This window comes from Monodelphis domestica, chromosome 1 (genome assembly GCF_027887165.1).
Source record: "Monodelphis domestica isolate mMonDom1 chromosome 1, mMonDom1.pri, whole genome shotgun sequence".
Classification (NCBI taxonomy): Eukaryota; Metazoa; Chordata; class Mammalia; order Didelphimorphia; family Didelphidae; genus Monodelphis; species Monodelphis domestica.
Genome location: NC_077227.1, coordinates 125,043,333 through 125,062,850, shown reverse-complemented (window position 1 = coordinate 125,062,850; position 19,518 = coordinate 125,043,333).

The following is a 19,518-nucleotide window of genomic DNA, read 5'->3' as shown; positions in this document are numbered from 1 at the left end:
TGAGGTTTCTTGGTGATTTCTTGGAAGTCTACAAACCAGCATCAGAGATGGAGGCTAAAGGGTTAATGTTCTAGGAATACTAAATGCATTCTAAAGGGCTAGAGTTCTAGGGAATCTAAATTTAAAGTGCTACAGTGGTTATGCAGACAATAGCTTGAAGACTGTTACTAATTTGTACCTTAAAGCAGCTCAGAAATCTCTTTGAGGAGCCATATTGAGACAGAGCAGTCCCTCTGCTCTTAGACATCTCTGATCAAGTTGTCTTCTAGTCAGCATACTCTAGCCAAGCTCAGGCAACCTGTTTCTAGAAGTTCCATGGATTCCATCCATTCCATCGATGGCGAAGTCCAGAGGAGAAGTTGAGACTAGGGTTTGGATACTTAGCTCTTCCTTACTGCTTCTGTCATCTTCCCAAGAATTGGGTGGGAGTCTGGACTATGGGAACAGGAGTCTAGTAGGTGTCCAATTTTTATCCAGATTTCCTGAAGATAATAAAGTTCTGATTATCTCACAAGCTTCTAAGCAAAAGCTCAAATGTCCTCTGGAAAATAAGGGAGTTGTCTTAATCATGAAGAATAGCTTTGGCTCCCACAGAATTAAAGGACCTTAAATCATTTGGTCCAATCCTGCAGGTAAATGACTAAAACCATGCAAAACAGACATTTTCAGTATCCTTGCTTTTTTATTCCCCTCAAGGAAACTATTTGAATCTGAGAATCTCAAAGTCAGAAAGGGCCATTGAGCTCATCTCTAGCATTTAGCTAGAGATAAGTGTTTAATCTGTACCTTAAGTCTCTCCCTACTCCAATCTATGCTCCTTATGCTGCCCAAGTAATTTTTTTAAACCACAAGTTTTATCATGCCATTCCCCTCCTCTATAAACTCCATTGGTTCTCTATTACCTGGAGGCTCAAAAATAAATTTCTGTGTCTGGCATAGAAAGTGCTTAAAAATTTGGTACTTTCAAATCTTTATGTTTTAAAAAAAATGGTAACCATTATATGGCCTTCACATACTGTACTATTTGCCATTCCTCACTGGAAACATTCCATCTTTCATTTTAGCACTTTTGCACTGGTAACCATCAATGTCTGGAATGTTCTTGTCCTCCTTCTTAGTGTATTTAAAAACTACCCTGACAGGACATTTCATCAAGATTGCCTTTCTTGATCTCCCACCTTAGTGCCTTTTCCTCTAAGGCTTCTTTTTGTTTATTCTAGAAGTATCTTGCATGTACTGATTTGTGTTCATATTGTCTTCTTCCTTTAGAATGTAAGCAACTGCAAAGGAAGGAGGACTTGCAGTCCCAGATCTCAAACTATACTATAAAGCAGTGGTTTATTTGGAAGTTTATTTAGAAGAACAAAAGATCAAGAATTTCAAGGGAAATAATGAAAAAAATGCAAAGGAAGGTGGCCTAGCAGTATGAGATCTTAAACTGTACTATAAAGCAGTGATCATCAAAACCATGTGGTACTGGCTAAGAGACAGAAGGGAGGAGCAGTGGAATAGACTTGGAGTAAGTGACCTCAGTAAGACAGTCTATGATAAACCCAAAGATCCCAGTTTTTGGGACCAAAGCCCACTTTTTGATAAAAAACTGCTGGGAAAATTGGAAGACAGTGTGGGAGAGATTAGGTTTGGATCAACATCTCACACCCTACACCAAGATAAACTCAGAATTGGTGAATGACCTGAATATAAAGAAGGAAACTATAAGTAAATTAGGTGAACAAATAATAGTATACTTGTCAGATCTTTTGGTAAGGAATGACTTTAAAACCAAGCAAGAGCTATAAAAAATCACAAAATGTAACATAAATAATTTTGATTACATCAAATTAAAAGGTTTTTGTACAAACAAAACTAATGCATCAAAAATTAGAAGGGAAGCAACAAATTGGGAAATAATCTTCATTGCAAAAATGTCTGACAAAGGTCAAATTTATAAAGAGCTAAACCATTTGTACAAAAAAATCAAGCCATTCTCCAATTGAAAAATGGGCAAGGGACATGAATAGGCAATTTTCAGTTAAAGAAATCAAAACTATTAATAAGCACATGAAAAAGTGTTCTAAATCTCTTATAATCAGAGAAATGCAAATCAAAACAACTCTGAGGTATCACCTCACACCTAGCAGATTGGCTAACATGACAGCTATGCAAAGTAATGAATGCTGGAGGGGATGTGGCAAAGTTGAGACATTAATTCATTGCTGGTGGAGTTGTGAATTGATCCAACCATTCTGGAGGGCAATTTGGAACTATGCCCAAAGGGTGATAAAAGACTGTCTGCCCTTTGATCCAGCCATAGCACTGCTGAGTTTGTATCCCAAAGAGATAATAAGTAAAAAGACTTGTACAAGAATATTCATAGCTGCACTCTTTGTGGTGGCCAAAAATTGGAAAATGAGGGGATGTCCTTCAATTGGGGAATGGCTGAGCAAATTGTGGTATATGTTGGTGATGGAATACTCTTGTGCTAAAAGGAATAATAAAGTGGAGGAATTCCATGTGAACTGGAACGATCTCCAGGAATTGATGCAGAGTGAGAGGAGCAGAACCAGGAAAACATTGTACACAGAGAGTGATTCACTGTGGTACAATCAAATGTAATAGACTTTTCCATTAGTGGCAATGCAATGACCCTGAACAACTCAAGGGAGAAACCACTATCTACATCCAGAGGAAACACTGTGGGAGTAAAAACACCAAAGAAAAAGGGATATGTTTGGGGATGTAGACTCTAAATGAACATCCTAGTGTAAACAACAACATGGAAATGGGTTCTGATCAAGGACACATGTAATACCCAATGAAATTGCCTGTTGGCTTCGGGAAGAGTGGGTGGAGGGGAAGGAGGGAAATAATGTGATTATTGTAACCAAGGAATAAGGTCCTAAATTGACTAAATAAACTTATTCAAATGGGAAAAATAGAATGTAAGCACCTTCAGGGGCACCTGGATGGCTCAGTGGATTGAGAGTCAGACTTAGAGATGGGAGGTCCTCCTAGGTTCAAATCTGACCTCATACACTTCCCAGCTGAGTGACCCTGGGCAAGTCACTTGACCCCCATTGCCTACCCCTTACCACTCTTCTGCCTTGAAACCAGTACACAGTACTGACTCCAAGACAGAAGGTGAGGGTTTCAAAAAAAGAATATAAGCACCTTTAGGACAAAACTATTTTTTCATATCTAAATAATGTCTAGCACTTATTAAATATTTGTTAATTCATTAATAGAAATGTAGGACTGAAAACTTTCTTTTCCTATTTGACTATGAAAAGCTTTCTAATGTATTATTATTCATTAATATTCTAAATATTCTAAACATATGTAATAAAGGAATTGGGGGGATTGTCCTTGGCTTTATTACTCCAGAAAATTACCATATATTATCCTTAGCATTTAGTATGGTTTACTCCTGTGCTTCCTTATTATTAAGGACTAGTAAATCCTAAAGTAAATAGCGCACTAGATTGGAAAATAAGAGTGCTGAATTTTTCTCTAGAGCTTTACTACTTATTACCTCTGTGATATTGGAATTACTTAGCTTTTGTGGGTCTCACTTGCTTCATCTGTAAATGGGAAGTTGGCAGCGGATATCTTTAAGATCCTTTCCAATTCTCAATTCACGATTCCATGACCCTAGACTTAAGGGAGGTCTGGCACATATGTAAACCTCATTAGTTTTCTAGAATAAACAGGAAGGCAAAAGATCCAGGCCTATTTTTTAGGAACCAAATAGGCGCAGGGAAGGGAGATCCCATAGCTCTTCACCTTACAGCATTGTTCTCACACTGGAAACTCTTAGGGAAGGAATCATCTTAATCCCTCAGAGGCAAGTGCAGGCAAGGCCAGTGCTGACTGAGGCCCCTTGAAAGCTGCTGACTGTACCAGGCTTGTAACCAATGGGAAAGAGTTCTTCCTAGTCACAGGGTCGGCTAACCAGAGTCAATTATAGAATGTCTTTGCACAATACAGAATTCTCCCAGAAGCAGCTCTCTAGCACAACATCATCTTAGCAAACTGATGGAATGTGCACACGTGCCAGACTCCCATTACATAAGAGAGTAAAGACAAAATAAAAGTTGATATTCCATTTATTCCATTTTCTCCGTGTTCTGTCATCTTCTCATCTACTTTAAGCAATAGTTCTGGCCGCTTTGTGATCTTCCTTTTGCCTGTAACTTTGCTTTTAAAAAACCATTTCTATTATTAGCATTCATTGTTAGCATCAAGCAAATCTGTATTTTAGCATTCCTAACAGGAGTCTTATGAGGCTTTGGGTCTCTTTTATATTCATCGTCAATGATGTGCTCTTCTAGCTTTCTTCTGCATATTTCTTTTAAAATTTGTTAGTGAATTTCTTGCTAATTGGCATTAGTCCCTTTGGACTGGGACCCCTTTTCTTCCCTGATGTGATCATTCACATTTGTTTCATCAGGAATATGTTCTTAGGAGAATCACATTCTTCTTGGGCCAACCACCCTGTTTAATTTTTATCTTTCCTAACCTTACTCTGAACCCTTTGAAATCCAGTTTTCTAAAATCGAAAGTGAGCAAATGACCACACATAGCTCTTCATTGCTTATTGACTAACAGCTCCATTGCCCCATGTTTATTTTTTCCTATTCTTCTCATCCTTGCTACCTTAAGTGATTGGCTCTTTCTTATCCATCAGAACTGGACTCGTATAATGTTGGCCCTTTTCACTTTCTCCACTTTTTGAAGAATTACATTATTATTAAGGCAAAATAGTAATTCACTACTTGCTGTTTTATTAAAGCAGATTTCTGTATAGTTGAAAACCCCCATTACTAATATCACATATGTCCATGCTATGACTCTTTCCTTAAGCCTGCTCTTTCGAATGCCATATCCCATTGTTGATTCCTTGTGAGTTGAGGCCACTAAAATCCTCTGATTATTTTCATATTATTGTCTAGTTATGCCTCCCTCATCCTACATTATTTTATTTTTGGACTTTTTTAATCCAAGTATAGGACTTTATACTTATCCCTATTATGTATCAGGTTATTAGATTTGGTTCAACATTCTAGCCTGTCAAGATCTTTTTGGATCCTGAATTAACCATCCAATGAGTTATCTGTCTCTCTCTATACAAAATACAAACCTGACAAGGATATTATTTATGCCTTTGACCAAGGCATTGTAAGAAATGTGGAACAGAATTGAGATAAGGAAAAGTCCCCTAAAGCACCCAACTATGGCCCTGCTACTACACTGACATTGATTTACTTACAACCCTTTGAGTCCAGCAATTGAACAAGTCCTCAATACAACTATGTTGTTTTATATATATATATATATGTTTATGTTTAAATACATATCCATATACTTAACATATATTATTGTTATAATCTAACCAATGTGTCTTCATCTGGTCCACAAGGAAAATATAAGAGATTATCAAATGCTTTGTTGAAATCTACTTATGATCTATCAATGATATTTCTCTGATTAATTATTCCAGTTACCCTCTGTTATCCTGGCATGATTTCTTCTTATATTACTTCCCTTTCTGAAGACACACAAATATCTCTTTAAGAATACAACTTAGAATGTTTCTATCCCCATATACAGGATGATGAGACCTGAAGTCCTGTGGGATCTGGACCTCTTCAAACCTCCTTTTCCAGACAGTTACCTGAAAAAAGACCCCTAGATTCTATCCTAATTCTTATGGACAAAGTCAGCCTTCCATATATGGATGGGGTAGTTTCCTACCACGTTGTGTCATGACAGACAAGATTCTCTCCTTCAAAAATATTTCCATCATCAGCCCATCAGTGACTCCTTGAATGTAGTAGTCACTTAATAACTGATTACTGAATGAATAAATGAATGGCTGAAATTCTAATATTAAAATCATCTGTATTTTTCCTTCCAACTGTCTGGTATGTAGAGTTCTTGAAGAGAGGGATGTGTTCATTTTGTCTTTGCAATCACAAATACAAGGAAAACTGGAAATGCATAGTGCCTGGCACAAATTAAATGCTCATTGAACTGAGTCATAGAATAGAGATCTCATCCATCTCCTTCATTTCACAGATGAAGAAACTGAAGCCTAGAGAACTAAAGTGACTTGTTCAGGCTTAGATAAGCTCATAGGTTTAGATTTATAGCTGCCATAGAGACAGCTACTTGATGCAGTTAGAGTGCCAGACATGGACTCAGAAAAACCTGAGTCTAAACCCAACCTCAGACACAAACTGTGTGACCCTGGGTAAACCATCAACCTCAAGGTACAATGTAAATGTTAGCTATTATTATCTATCCCTTTTGTTGTTCTTCAGCTCTTCATGACTCCATTTGGGATTTTCTTGGCAAAGAGACTGTATGGTTTGTCATTTTCTTCTCTAGCTCATTTTGCAGATGAAGAACTGAGGCAGACAGGGTTAAGGGACTTCCCCAAGGTCACAAAGCTAGTAAATACATGAGACAAGATTTTAACTCAGGTCTTTCCACTCTACCAATTAACTATGGCCTTCATTTTAAAGATGAGGAAACTGAGGCTTAAAGAAGTTAGACAAGTTTCTTAAGGACAATAGATAGTAATGGCAAGGATAAGATTGGAAGCAAAGCTCTGAATCAAATATAGAATCTAGGATCTCTGATCCTTAAGTAAATTCCTCTTTCTTCTAGAAATTCATTCCTTTTCGCTCCTTTAGGATTTAGTTCTTGTTAAAGTACAAATTCTCTTGAGATGAATAAGTAAGACAGTAAGCTTTTGCCTGAATCAGTTTAGCTGTTCTTTTCCAACCTGACAGTGAGCTCAGAACAATTTCCTGTCAAATGAGATACCTTCTAGGTGAGTATGGATAGGGAATCTGGTAGAAAAATAAACTCAGAGTCAAGCTGGCAGGGACTCTGAAGGGAGAAAGGTAAGGGGAATTTAAGCTGGAGTTTAAATCACAAGTCATAATAATAAAACTCATATTTATGATGCTTTGAGCTTCTGAAGCACCTTTCTCATAACAGCTCTATGAGGTAGATAATCCATTGTTTTCTTGTTCTATTATTCCAACTCTTCATGACCCAGTGAGCCATATTGTCTGTGACATTTTCTTTGTAAAATTACTGCAGTGGTTTGTCATTTCCTTCTCCCGTTCATTTTACAGATGAGAAGACTGAGGTAAGAGGGCTAAATGATTTGCTCAGCGTCACATAGCTAGTAAGTGTCCAAGGCCATATTTGAACTCGGGTCTTCCTGACTCCAGGATTAGCACTCTATCCATTGAGACATCTAGCTGCCTCCATTTAATATTAGCATGTCGATTTTATAGATAAGAAAACAGACGCTTGGAAAAATGAAGTGATTTGCTTATGGCAAAACAACTGTTATTAGGAAAGTGAGGATCTGAACCCAGATTTTCTGTTTCTAAGCCAAGACCTTTCCACTACCCCCTTCCAACCTCTCTTTAAAGGTAAGATTAAAAACTGGAGAACATAGAGGAGGGGCAAGATGAACAGGGTTATTTTTTTTTGTTTATTTTGTTAAAATAAGTGACACTGATGCCATTTCATCTTATATCACAGTTTGCAGATATGCCTCCCCTAGCCTTTGCTCTCTTCTCTTACTGTTTTATCAGCTCTGCCTATAACAAAGAAAAAATAGTTAAATCATACCAACTCACACAGCAACTTTGTCTGAAAGTCTGACAGCTTATTCCATTTGTAATAACCTACATATGTATTGAAATTAGATGGGTGTCTTTCATCTCTTCTCTGGGACCAAGATTGCTAACTATGAACACTCAGAATTGTCTGTCTTTTCCTATTTTTCTTTTCCACTTTATCGTATTCATTTTCTGTATTGTCCTGATTCTCTTTACTTCAGCCTACATTGGTTCATACAAGTTTTCCCAAGATCCTCTGAAGCCCCAGATTTATTGATCCTTATGGCATTATAACATTCAAATACAGCAATTTGTATAGCCAGTCCCCTAGAAATGGGCACCTACTTTACTGGATCCCATTTTTTTCCTTCAAAAAACAAAACAAAACAAAACACCTTTTCTTCCTCTATTTGACTTCTTTGATGTATATGCTTCAGAGTGGGACCAGAGCTCTACAATAGTCTTACCAGTGGGTCAGTTTTCCCATAACCCCTCCAACACTGGCCATTTCTATGCTGTATTATCTGTACCAATTCCCTGGGAGTGAGCTGAAGCCTCGGGGTAATTTTAACATGCAATTCTGGGATTTTTCTATTGCAGCTGATAGCTCACCATTCTTTTGGAAAGCTGTTTGTTCCTATCCTGGGTCATATGTCTCTTGGGGAACATATATTTGTATCAATTCTCTATATAACTGGGATATCAAATTTATTCTCAGAAGATAAACAGTTTTTCTAGGGACTATGGTCACAGTACCAGAGAAATACAGAGGTGACTCAGAGACAAGCCCAGGCTTTGGTTTGTAAATCAGGATGCAGAAATAAATGTGCTAAAATGGCCCAAGAAAATAAAACCCAGCCAATGAAGCCTCTAAGGAAAACGCTGGGGCTGGCGGTTATGCATAGTTTTACTGCCACCTAGAGGTTTGAGTGGGTTTGTCACCTATACTGACATGAAATTGAACATGAAATAAATCAGGTCCCAAGTGTGAGTCCTCCCTACCAGCTAAGACCTCTCCTGTCATGTTCCTGACACAACACATCTCCTGTATTTTTGTGTCTTCAAAGCTGGGATGCTTTTCTATTAGGATCAGTGTCACAAAAAGGCTAGAATCAGGAAATGGGTTCAATAATGCCTCTGTTATCCGTTGTGTGACCATAGACAAATCACTTAACATTTCCCTCAGCCTCAGTTTCCTCATATGTAAAATAGCACTTATAATACTTATAGGACTAACCCAGGGAGGTTTTAGTGTTCATAGGGTTTTTTTGTTTTGAATGATTTTTTTTAAATGACTAAATTAATTTAATTAATTGTAATTAATAGTCTGAGTAGTACAACACAAACTGATTCTTTCTCTCCGGGAGGGAGAGAGACTTTTAAGGCACTTGAGAAGAAAAGCAAGATGCAACATCATGTCTAAGTTGATTTGAAAACTTTAGAGTGCTTTGTAAGTATAATTATTATTGGTTTTGTGAAGGGTTAATTTTTTGGGGTAGGAGTTTGAACCAAAATCAGGAGAGCAGTTTCTTAAACACAAAATGTTTAGTTTATTATTAGGAAAATATGGATGGGAAATAGAAAGGAGGAAAGTAAGAGTAATCTTATAATAGCTTATAACTTCTCTTCACTGTGTTAAGTGTTTTTCATTTAACACTAAGGTTTTCTTGGCAAAGACACTGGAGTGGTTTGCCTTTTCTTTTTCCAGTTCATTTTAAAAATGAGGAAGGCAGGCAAACAGGATTAAGTGACTTGCCCAGGGTTACACTGCTAGTAAGTGTCTGGGAGCAGATTTGAACTCAGGAAGTTGAGTCTTCCTAGCTCCAGCTTCACTGTGCTACTTAACTGCCCATAATTATTGCAATATTATTCATATAATATTGTGGTCTCGATAGAAGACAAGGCCAGGAGGCATGAATTATAGTTCCAGTTATACTAATAACTACTGTCTGGCCATGAACAAATTATTTTTACATTATGGGCTTTAGGTTTCTCATCTGTAAAATGGGTGCTCTGTAATTAAAAAAAAATGATAGGTTAGGCTTGATGGTCTCTGAGGTCTTCTCCAACTATATATTTTAAAGAACTTCTAGCTTTAAATCCTATTATTCTATCCTTTGAATCTGTGTGGATATAAATAATCTCATGTAAAATTTAGCACTCCAAACTAGTTTCCCAGTAATCTGAAGAAATTCCCATCAGGCCAAAAAATGGATTTGAAAAGTTATGCTCTGCTTACCACACAAATGTAATTCAGTCAGCAGGGTAGATCAGTGAAACATTTCCATGAAAATCAGGGAAATGAAAATGTATGGATAGATTTCCCAACAAAATTTGTCTTCTGATAATGTATTTGCTTCATATTCTAAAGCCATAGTATAAATATAATAATGCCACCTTTGAAAAATTCTTACTATCCTTCCTAATATGAGCCTTTCTCCAGCCTTCCAATATTAGTCCAGTCAAAGACTTAGTGACAACATCTGACCTATTGAGTCAAAAGAACAATTTGTCCACTTTTTCTCCCTTAAAGTTGCTGAATCATTGAAGCTTGAGGCATAAAGGGATCTGTGAAATACAATTTATCATATGCCCATACCACCTGTGGAGAGATCATTCTATATTTCCTCTTTAAAACTATTACATCCTGTTGATTTCCTTTATAATTTGTTATTAGGGAGCTTAGATTTTTATGACTTATATAACTGAGTATTTGCTCTTATGAATAATTATTACTGAAGGATTGAAGTAACTGGGGATTTTTAATCTGAGAAAAGGATTCTGGGTGGGGGAGAGGTGCAGTCATGATGAAGGTGTTCAAGCATTTGACAGATTGTCATGTGGAAAGGAGTTTAGACTTGTTTTACTTGACCACAATGGTATGAACTAGCAGCAATGGATAAAAAAGATGCAGATAGGAAGACAAGGGCTTGATGTGAGACAAAAACAGACAAAAACTTCCTTTCCATCCCAAAGTGGCTGGATGACCAGTTACAGGTGAGAAAGGGAAAGGGATCGAATCTGGCTTGAAATTGATGCCACTCAGGTTCCTTCCTAACTCCGAGGGGCTCTGATTATTTAGTGCAAATCAATCAGGGGATATTCCTGAAGAGGTATATGTTGGGAATGAAAGCCTGGAAGAGGCTCCTTGGAGAGTCATCTTCTGAGGTAAAATGATAATAACCTTCAAATAACTAAAAAAGGATAAATGTGAAAGGAACATGAGAGATTATCTAGTCCATACTTCTCATTTGAAAAATGAGAAAATCAAAGCCCAGAAAAATGATATAATATGCCTCAGGTCACACAGTTACTAAGGGGCAGAGATGGGATTAAAATTCAAGTTGACCATTCTCAAAATGTTACATATCTTTACTCTTTGGGTTGTTTGTTGACTGTTGTTGTCTTATTTACCTCAGAAGAAAAGGCAGAAGTTGAGAGCCAAGAATTTGAAAGGATAAACAAGGATTTTTCTTTTGATAAATAGTACATTGGGATTTAGACAAATCTCAGTAAAAGGAATTTTTTTTTAATTGTGGAGCTTTGGCCTCTGGGGTGCTGAAGCTAGAACCACTCTCCAGGAAGGTTTGGAACAAAAGTTTAAAGATTTAGAAGTGGTTCTACTCAATGTTCTAGGTAAATAAAGGTTGGATTAAAGTCATGGAAATAAATTAAAGATGAATGACCTAAGTCTCATTACACTTCATATTTGCATTTCTTTAAGAATTATCCTAAATTATATATCATCTTTATTTCTTAAAAAAAGAAATTTTAAAATTTGTTTGCCACATTACAATCTCCAAGTAACTCCCTTCCTCACACTCCTACCCTAGAGAAGGCATCATTTAACAAAAAGATATACATGTACATAAAACAATGTCTTGCTTATTTCATTTTATCAGTTCTTTCTCAGTAGATATACCTCATCTTTAAACATCTCATTCTTTAAAAAATATTTGTATTGCTGTATATGATGTCTTGATTCTGCTCATTTCACTCTTTATAATTTCATGTAGATTTTTCCATTAAAATTAATTTTTATGCTTGGTATTTTTAATTAAGTTTAATTATTAATTATTAATTAATTAATTAAATAATATATTTTAATTATGCTTTAATGCTTGTTATTTCTTATAGTATAGTAATATTTCATCACAATCACCACAACTTGTTAAGCCATTCTCTAATTAATAGACATTCTCTCAATTTCCAATTCTTTGAACCCACAAAGAGAGCTATAATAAATATTTTAGAGCCTATAGGTTCTTTATTTTTATCCCTGATCACCTTAGGAAATAAATCTAAGAGTTTAATTTCTGTGTCCGGAGATATACACAATTTTAAAACTCTTTGAGTATAATTCCATATTACTTTACAAAATGATTGTCTTAGTTTATAGTTCCACAACAGCATATTAGTGTCCCCATTTTTCCACATCCCCTCCACCATTTGTCATTTTGGCCTTTTGTCATTTTAGACATTCCATTAGGTGGTAATATCTCAGCATTATTTTGAATTGCATTTCTCTAATGAATAATAATTTAAAGAATATTTAATATAGCTTTGATTCCTTCATCCCCCAAATTTCCTGTTCATATCTTCTGACCATTTATCAATTGGGAAACATCTCATATTCTTATAAATTTTAGGACTGAGACCTCTATCTGAGAAACTATCTACAACCCCCCCCCCCTCGATTTACTACTTTCACTCTAATCTTGGCTACATTAGTTGTATTTGTACAACTAACTTTTCAATTTAAGTATTCAATTCTCAGTTTGTATCTCACAATACTTTCTATGTCTAGTTTTTTAAGTAAATTCTTTTCTACTCCATAAATCTGATAGATGTGTTCCCTGTTCTTTTAATTTGCTTATGATATGATCCCTTTTTGTCTAGGTCATATCTATCCATTTTGATCTTATCTTGGTAAATGATCTATTTCTAGTTACTGCCAGGCTGCTTTCCAGTTTCCCCAAGAATTTTTACCAAATAGTGAATTTTTACCCCAAAGCTTAGATCTTTACTTCAGTCAAAAGTTAATACAATCTTTCACAACTATTTATTGTATGTCTGATCTGTTCCACTGATCTACCTTACTTCTTAGCATCAGATCATTTTGATAATTGCTGTTTTATAATACAGCTTAAAATCTAGTGCTTCTATATCTTTCTCCTTTGCATTTTTCATCAATTCCTTTTTAAAAATCCATATCTTCTGTTGTAGAATCATTACTAAGTATCTGTTCCAACAGTAAGAGTAAGGCAATTGTAGCTAAGTGACTTGTCCAAAGTCACATAGCTAAGATGAGACTGGATCTAAAACTATGACCTCCTATCTCCAGGCCAGGCTTTCTATCCACTAAACCCCTTTAATTAATTCCTTTGAAATTATTGACCTTTTGTTCTTCCAAATTAATTTTATTATTTTTTCTAGTTCAATAAAATATTTTTAGTAACCTAATGGAAGAATACTAATAAAAAATATAAATTGCCTAGACTGACAGAGGAGGAAATAGAATATCCAGATAAAACTACTTTAGAAAAAAAGAAATTGAACAGGCCATAAATGAACTTCCTAAGAAAAAAGCGCCAGGACCATATGAATTCACTATTGAATTTTACCTAACATTTAAAGATCATCTAATTCCAATATTAAATGTATTATTTAGAACAATTGATACATAAGGAGTCCTGCCAAACTCCTATTATAAAACAAATTTTATGTTGATACTTAAACCAAGAAAAGCAGGAACAGAAAGAAAATTATGTCATGTTTACAAACTATTTAACATCACTAATGTTAAGCATAAATATTTTCTTTTCTTTAGAAGATTAATTTTTGTTTATAACTTTTGTTTCCATATTTCCCTTTTCCTCTGTATTCCTCATGTAGAGAACCATCCATATCTTAAATACAAAAAATGACATTTTCTTACTAAAAACTTTTACTTTATTTTAAAGCTTATTTAAGTGGGGAAAGGACTTATTGTTAGGACATATAGCACTCTTCCTTGCATAAAGGTTCTTTCAAATGATGGTGACTTGTTGAGGTCACAGAAAGCATTCTTATACAGATATTCATGAATCTAGATGCCCTCCGAGGTCCCCCATATTCTGTAACTCTTTCTATATTTCAATATTCTAATGAGAGAATCTGGATATGTAGCCCAAATAAAATCTTTCTTCCTATTTATTGACAGCTCTACCTAACTGAAGACAGAGTATTTGGGAGGAAATAACTAGCTTTCTGAATATTTGAGAGTTACACGGAGCAAACCTTGCCCCAGAGAAATGATTTGAGAAAATGTTTCCTGTTGCTAACTTTGCACCGATGAGGGATCCATGGTTATAGAATTTTTCCAGTTTTTTTTTATGACTTGGTAAATTTTCCACCTCTCACCCCTTTATCTTTTTTCTTTAAAAAAAAAATCTTTGTTATATTGGATGGCTTACTAGCAGAGGGAAAAGGTAGAGATCCAGGAGGAAATTTAGGTGATATAATAACAAAAGATGCCAAGAAAATTTTATTTTGAAAAGATAAAGATAATCTTGTTGTTCAGTCAATTCAATCATGTCAGACCCTATGAACCTTACTGCCCATGGTGTTTTCTTGCCGAAGACTCCTCCAGTAGAATATGGCAAACAGAGACCAAGGGACTTGGGATCACATAGCTAGTAAATGTCTGAGACCAATTCAAACTCAGGTCTTCCTATCTCCAGCCCCAGCATATCCACTGAGCCATCTAACTGCTGCTTATAATAGTCTAGTAGGCTTCTATTAGTTTGGTCTTCTCTAAGAGATATTTTCCAAACCTTGAGTCATCCTGTGTGCCTTTCCAGTTCTATCTAATATTAAAGGGAACTAGGTAGTAGAATACTAGACCTGAAGTCATAAAGATGAGGTCAAATCCAGCCCAAGATTAAGATTTTTATTTTAAATTTATATTATTGATACTAAGTATTGGTTCCAAGGCAGAAAAACTTTAAGAGCCCTATTGATACCTCCAGAATCAAATACCAAATCCTATTTGGCTTTGAAAGTCCTGTATATCCTGGCCCCTTCATACTTGAACAATCTTCTTAATAACTTACTCTCCTGTGTGTATATTCTGTGATTCATTAAAACTGGCTTCTTTTACATTCTTAGAATAAGACATACCATCTTCTGATTCCATGCATTTCCCCTGGATGTCTCTCATACCTGAAATTTCTCCCTCCTTATGTCTACCACCTGATTTCCCCCATTTATTTAAAATACCAAGTAAAATCTCTCCTGCAGTGTATAGGTATGTAGGCAGGACTAGCACCTCTGGTATGAGGGCTTGCTGAGCCCCTTTATGAGCTGCTCCTCCACCTTTGGTTCCCAACTGTCACCCAACTCACTTACGGTTCCAAAAAGCTGTAGCATGTACAGTTGCCACATCCTAGCAAAACTATCTTGACAAATGGTCTAAACCAGATTGAGGGTAGGGGGATATTTCCTCTAAACACGTGAAGATTTCATATTGGGCAGATGAGAATAATTTGTCATGAAAGTGACTGAAGTGGAGAGCTAAGACATCAAAGATGCCAAGGTCATCTACTACATCCTGGGCCATTTCCAGTCATTCTGACTTTTGGCTTATCTCTCAGCTTTGATGACTCTGGAACAGAGAGTGAGGGCAATAACTTTGTCCAACTCTGTCTCACTTAAATCCAATTCACATGGAAGTTGAGAAATTACCCTTTGATGCCATGGGCTCTCTTCAAAAACAAAGGAAGAACAATAAGATTCCTCCTAAGAAGTCTCTCCTGATGCCCTTCTCCAGTTTATTCTGTCTATATTTTGTTTGTACATAGTTATTGCATGTTGTCTCCTCCATTATGTGAGTTACTAATGGATAGGACCATCATTGCTTTTCTTTATGTTCCTATTGTTTAGAATAGTGACTGACACTGTTATATTACATGTTATATATAATATTATATTATACACTATTGTGGCTCAGTAAATGCTTGTTGACTTGATTTGTTGATTCCTTGTTCTGTCCTTAGAGTTCAAGCAAAAAAAAAACTAATTCTTATTCCACATGACAGACAATTCTTTAGATATTTGAAACATTCATATTCACTTCGATTCTTCTCTTTCTTTTTAAACATCTTACACTTGCTCTTAGCCAAAAAGTGATATGACTAAACATCTTTTAACCAGTCCTTAGCAATGGAAATAATTTTGCACTTGAAGTTAGGTGTGACAAGGGTTTCTGTGCTACATTTGATATTCTCTAGCTGTATGATCACTGTTTAGTTTCTGAACTTCTTGGTACCTTTCTTTTTTGAATTGTTCTATTTGCTTCATTGGGTTTTATGAGGACCAAATGTCCCAGTGCATATAAAATGCTTTATAAATCTACTTAGATGTCAGCCCCTCCATGGTATGGTTTCAAGACCCCTCATAACTGTTTGTCCTTCTCTGAACATGTTCCGTCTTATCAATATCCTATCTAAAATGTGGTGCCCAGAATTGAACACAATACTGCAGGTATAGCCTGACCACAGCAGGGCAAAGTAGAACTACTTCTCTCTCATTTAAAACATCATACTTCTGTATTTGTGTCCTAAGATCTGTTATATATAATATTGATCTTGTTGAGATATTGATATTAATGGCCACTTGATATTGATAGACTAATGCTGTGAGGGAGTTCTAGTGGAAGGCAGTTGATAAACTAGTTGGGGGCAGCTTAATCCAAAAATATTTATTTATAATTAAGAGAAGAGGAGACTTCCAGGTAATCATGGCTGCAATCTAGACACCACACGCTTCCTCTCCCCGGCACCGAATGAAATAGACTACATCAAAGGAGCATAAAAATCACCTTTGGCGGAACAGGACTCCCCAGTACCCCACAGAGGCGAAGGTACGTGGGGTTTGAACATTTCCACACTATAATAAGGAGGAAAAGCTTGCACAGAAACGTGAACTGAGCTTCCCTTCCCCCCCCCCACCTCCCCCACCAAACCAGAGCGAGCTACTGGAGCGCTCACTGGGACACCAAGTGAGTGGGGAACATCTCTGTCTGGGGGGGGCACTCCAGGGTCCTTGGGATCTGGGGACTGCCAGGAAACAACGTCTCAGAGCGGTTTCACGGGAGAACCCGGCTTGGAGCACGGGCTGCGGAGCCTTACTGGGGTGGTTGCGCAGAGCATCTGGGCGGAGCTAAACACCAGGGGCAGAGCACGTGCTGATTATTTGGGTGGAGCTGAACACCTGGGCAGTTTGGATGTGATCAGGGGCCCAGCTCTCTAAGAAACCTCAGAGGCTGGGAAGAACTAGTCTGAGGCAACCTAAATTCACAGAAAACCCGTCCATATCACCCAGACCCCAGACCAAAAAGGAAAGGGGAATAAAACCACCAAAGGGATGGCTCACATGGCCCAAAATCAAGCCTCCAGGAAGAAAGGGAAAAAGGTGACTATTGAAAACTTTTATGGTGGAAGTACCCAAGGAAAAGAAGAGAATGAGGAGGAAATCCAAAAAAAATCAGAACATGCCTCCCAAAATGGAAACTATCAACAAGCTCTGGAAGATCTCAAACTGGAACTTATCCAAAAGATGGAAACCTGGAAAGAAAAATGGGAAAAAGAGATCAGCAGTTTGACAGATAAGACTGCTCAACTGAAAAAAGAGCTCGAAGCATCCAATAGAAGGGCAGACAAAGCTGAAAAGCAAAACCAGTCCCTAATGACCAGAATTAAGCAACTCGAAGAAAGTGAGATCATAAAACAGCAAGAATCAATAAAGCAAACCCCCAAAATTAATGAATTAGAAGAAAACATAAAATATCTCACTAAGAAGGTCACAGATTTGGAAAACAGAGGGAGGAGACAACCTCCGAATTATCGGTCTCCCAGAAAAACCAGAGATAAACAATAAACTCGATATTATTCTACAAGAGATTATAAAAGAAAATTGCCCACACGTTCTGGAGCAAGGGGGCAAAATAGAAATAGAAAGGGTTCATAGAACACCCTCTATACTAAATCCCCAAAAGACAACCTCTAGGAATGTAATTGCCAAATTCAAGAGATTCCAAGAAAAGGAGAAAATCCTACAAGAAGCCAAGAAGAGGAGCTTCAGATATAAGGGGGATCCTATAAGGATCACACACGACCTAGTGGCTAACACACTAAGAGACTGCAAAGCATGGAACATGATATTTAGAAAGGCAAGAGAGCTGGGTCTCCAACCAAGAATCAACTACCCAGCAAAACTGACTATATACTTCCAGGGGAAAGTATGGGCATTCAACAAAATAGAACATTTCCAAGCATTTATTAAGAAAAGACCAGAACTTAGTGAAAAATTTGATATCCAAGCACAGAAAGCAAGAGAAACATGAAAAGGTAAATATGAAAGAAAGGGAAAAGGAGATAAATCTTATCTTTTTCTTTAAGTCAAACTCTCTTCTATAAGGACTACATTTACATCAAATTATATATATTAATATGTGGGGAAAATGTTTTGTGTAACTCTCAAAAATTGTAGCATCATAAGAGTAGTTAGAAGAAATGTGCATAGGGAACAATTGGGGCATTAAGAAGATTTGGGGAAAGTGGGGGCAAAGAAAGGAAAAGGGAGGGGGGAACCATTGATAACACTAAGATTTACTTCAAGAAATGGGGGGGGCTTAATAGAATAATCTTTCCCATATAAAGATACACATGGGAAGGGGAGGGGAAGAACTCTCATATGAGAAGGAGAGGAAGAGAGCGTGAAGTGGAATTACTTAAACCTTACTCTCAGTGAAATAAAATCTGAGAGGGAAGAACATCTAGATCCAGTGGGATCCTGAATTCTATCTTATCCATTAGGGCAAGAAAGAAAGGAAAATGAAGGGGGGGAGGGAGTATAAAAAGGGAGGGAAGGAGAAGGGGAGGGGAAGGGAGCATAAAAAGGGAGGGGCTAGAAAGGGAAGCATCTCAAGGGAGGGGACTAGGGGGATTGACCTAAAGTAAATCACTGGTTCAAAAGGAGATAGCTAAAGAAGAAAGGTCAGAACTAGGGGAAGATATCAAAATGCCAGCGAATCCAAAAATGACAATCATAACTTTGAACGTGAATGGGATGAACTCACCCATAAAATGTAGACAAATAGCAGATTGGATTGGAACCCCAAACCCTACCATTTGTTGTCTTCAAGAAACTTCAAGAAACACATATAAGGCGGGTTGACACTCAACAAGGTTAGAATTAAAGGTTGGAGTAAGACCTTTTGGGTCTCAACTGATAGAAAGAAGGCAGGAGTTGCAATCATGATATCTGACAAAGCCAAAGCAAAAATAGACCTGATCAAAAGGGATAGGGAAGGTAAATATATATCTCCCTAATGAATATCGATGTAAAAATCTTAAATAGGATACTAGCAAAAAGACTCCAGCAAGTGATTAGAAGGGTCATCCACCATGATCAAGTAGGATTTATACCAGGGATGCAGGGCTGGTTCAATATTAGGAAAACTATCCACATAATGGACCACATCAACAAGGAAACCAACAAGAACCACATGATTATCTCAATAGATGCAGAAAAAGCCTTTGATAAAATACAACACCCATTCCTACTAAAAACACTAGAAAGCATAGGAATGGAAGGGTCATTCCTAAAAATAATAAACAGTATATATCTAAAACCATCACCTAATATCATCTGCAATGGGGATAAACTAAATCCATTCCCATTAAAATCAGGAGTGAAACAAGGATGCCCATTATCACCTCTATTATTTGACATTGTATTAGAAACACTAGCAGTAGCAATTAGAGAAGAAAAAGAAATTGAAGGCATTAAACTAGGCAAGGAGGAGACCAAATTATTGCTCTTTGCAGAT